We start from the raw sequence: 3,126 nt of genomic DNA on the forward strand, positions 1-3,126 counted from the left end.
CTTAAGTTCCTTTTTCCTCCCCAAAAGAAGTGGTTGTAGTTGTTGGTAAAACGAGTAGTGAGCTTCAATTCGCGAAGTCGCGTATTAGAAATGCTGAAACCAAAGGAGAAGCCTTCAAGCTGCTCACATCCACGAGTGGAAATGAAGTTTTGAAGGGCCTTGAAAGACGAGCTGCAATAATGTCACGCAGAAAGTTCTGCGCAGAAAGTGTCGCTTGCTTTTGTGTTGCAGCCACACAGTGCGACATTTAACGTTACTGTTCAGTTCAACATGGACGATGGAAGAGTCAGGGTGGCTTTGGTCATGGTGATGAGAAGAATCTTTTTAAAAAAAGATAGTGACACAGAAGATTTTGGGTTCATTCCATTGTTTCTAACAGATTACTAAGATGACAGCTTTACACCTTATTTGAAGAACTTGAAGATGAGTCCAAATGCTTAAATTATTTCCATCATTGTATTCTGGTCTGAGTGCTAGGCACTAGGCATACATCTATCCGAGCATCATTTTTTAAAAAAATAGTTTTAATATTCCTCACTTGGGTTGTCCAAAAGTATGTTTCTGCTCTTTATTTCCAAAATCAAACGCTCTGTTTCGTGATAAGAAGACATGGTTGCACTGAGAATATCGGCGTGTTCAATGAAATGAGAACCGAGAAAAAAACACAACTACAAGTATTGCAGGACTGCACCGGTAGTAAATACATCTCAAGAGTGATCTGATAAAACGCATTCTTCTTCTTTGTTTGTTTGTCTGTAGCTCAAATTCGATTTGTGGGTGGTTGGCGGGTGTTCTGGTGTGGTTTGCTCCTTCTTTCCTATTAAACATCTATCGTCTTTAAATCCCCCTCCTTCTTTTTTATGTTTGTTACTCTCTTGTAACACCTCTAATCTTCTGGCGCTCATGTGACCTTATGCAGTTGCGAGCGCCGTAAAATCTCTACTAAAACTAAAACTAAAACTAAATTCGATTAAATTTGGTTTAGTAATGGCAAATGAGATATATATATATATATATCTTTATATGGGATAGTCAAACAAAAACAATATTGCTATTTGTTTGTTTATTAATTAGCCAAAAAAAAACCACTAAATTGTGATTGTCTCGAAACCTTGATTTTGAGAAAAATGTGTTTTATCAGTTCACGGCAGATCTCGTGTGTCCACGTCCCTTGAACCGTGTGCTTCACCAAAACGCTGGTGTGTGGCAGAAGATATTCGGAGACGTCCTCGGTGAGCATCCAGGAACTATTCGAGACGCACACCGGCACACAGAAGTACAGCTTTGGGGGTCAAACTGCGTATTGTTTTGCTAAAGATCACACATATATCCACTAAAACTGTCGCAAATCTATTGTTTTCAAGAAATTTTCAAACCTAACAGCGAAATATCAAATTATTATAGGTTAAAACAGGAGGGCAGCCCCCCTGTAACCCCCTAGAATTTTTAATTTGATCTCGAGGCACAAAGCATTTTGATTGGTCTATCTCCGTCGGAGACGTCTCCGAATAGATAGATACTGCGCTGGTGTGTCGCGGCGTAGCAAAACTAAAATGTGGGTGACTCACGTCTGCTACGCCAGGACTGAAAGTAACGGGTGTCGCCCACATTGTCCACAGTGTATCACCAGATTGCGCAGAAACAACTGCTGCGATTTTTACATCTCGTCTGTCAAGCCCCTTAAAAACTCAAAATGTGACAAACCTTTTTCTGCCAGAGTTGAACTCTTTGGCAAGTCATCTTACTTGGATGAATTGTACATAACAGCTTGCACTAAAAAAAATAATTCCTTCTTTTTAGACAACAAACATCCCTTGTTCCCTCAAATAAAAACATCAGTCAGAAGTAAATTACCTAGGCTTCTGATCTGCAACAAAGAAAGATATAGACGGTCATTTTTACAATCATCTATCAAAATGCTTTCATCTTGTATAAGAAAACGTACGACCTTAGAGCATGAATCAAAATAACATTGAGTGTGTATCTAACTTACGATTATTATTGTTTATATTGCTGTTCATTTATATTATGTATGTGATTGTGAGCCTACGTGGGTGTGCGCGCGCGTGTGTGTGTGTGTGAGTGTGTGTGTGTTTTATGTGTGTGTGTGTGTGTGTGTGCGTGTGTGCGTGTGTGTGTGAGCGCGCGTGTGTGTGTATTTGTGTGTATGTGTGTGTGTGTACACATGGTGAAACACCAAACCAATGTTCTAGGATCTGGACAATAAAGATGTATCTATCTTATCTTATCTTATCTTATCTTAACCCATATTTCTTGCTTCTATTTCGGTTAAGTAATATTCTTCCGTGGCGATGCGTTGGTCATTGTCAGACATTAACGGACCAACTCTTAAACATTTTAAGTTTGAACATCAATAATTTAGATAAGCTAAATTGGGTTCCTATGCTACAAGGAAAAAGGTCACTGATCAATATAATATAATATAAAGATGATAAAGAAAAAGTATTTTTACTACTGTCGGGTAACCAAGGCAACCAGGAAAGAGATCAATTATATTGAGTCAGGACGTGGTGGAATCAAGTGCTCGTCAATTTTGGGTCTTTAGAGTTATTGGTACCATCTTAAAGCCTGTCCATTCGCCTTGTTTCGTAGTAAAAAATATCCATATAAATTATTTTGGGCACAAGTCAAGATATTGACGATTGAAGGAGGTGGAGGGTTTCAGAATTAAAATTAGCGAGAAAATGGCCGGCAAAGTTGTGTTACTTCCTTAGCTTGAGAGTCTGTGGAAGCAGAAAATGTTCATCTTATTTATGCCTTTAATCAACGTTTTTCAGTAAAAATCCACACAGAAATGTGTTCTTTAATGGACATGAAAGGTGTTGAGCAAAAATAAAAATAAAAAATATTTTTAAAAATATATATTAGATAAATTCCCAAACATGCGGAAAAATACCGGTTTCTTGACTTTCGTTATTTTGACGAGCACCTTATTTCACCACGCTGCCTCACAGTTTTAAAGATCGTTCCTGATTGGGTTAGAGACGCGATGGACAGCGGTCAACTAACTGGAGCAGCAGGTGTTCAGTGAGTTACTCTATACTCTAGGCGCGTCTTTCTTTACCATTTCCAGAAACTGGAACGACCAAACAAGAGAGGGGGGCG

This window comes from Aplysia californica, unplaced genomic scaffold (genome assembly GCF_000002075.1).
Source record: "Aplysia californica isolate F4 #8 unplaced genomic scaffold, AplCal3.0 scaffold00142, whole genome shotgun sequence".
Classification (NCBI taxonomy): Eukaryota; Metazoa; Mollusca; class Gastropoda; order Aplysiida; family Aplysiidae; genus Aplysia; species Aplysia californica.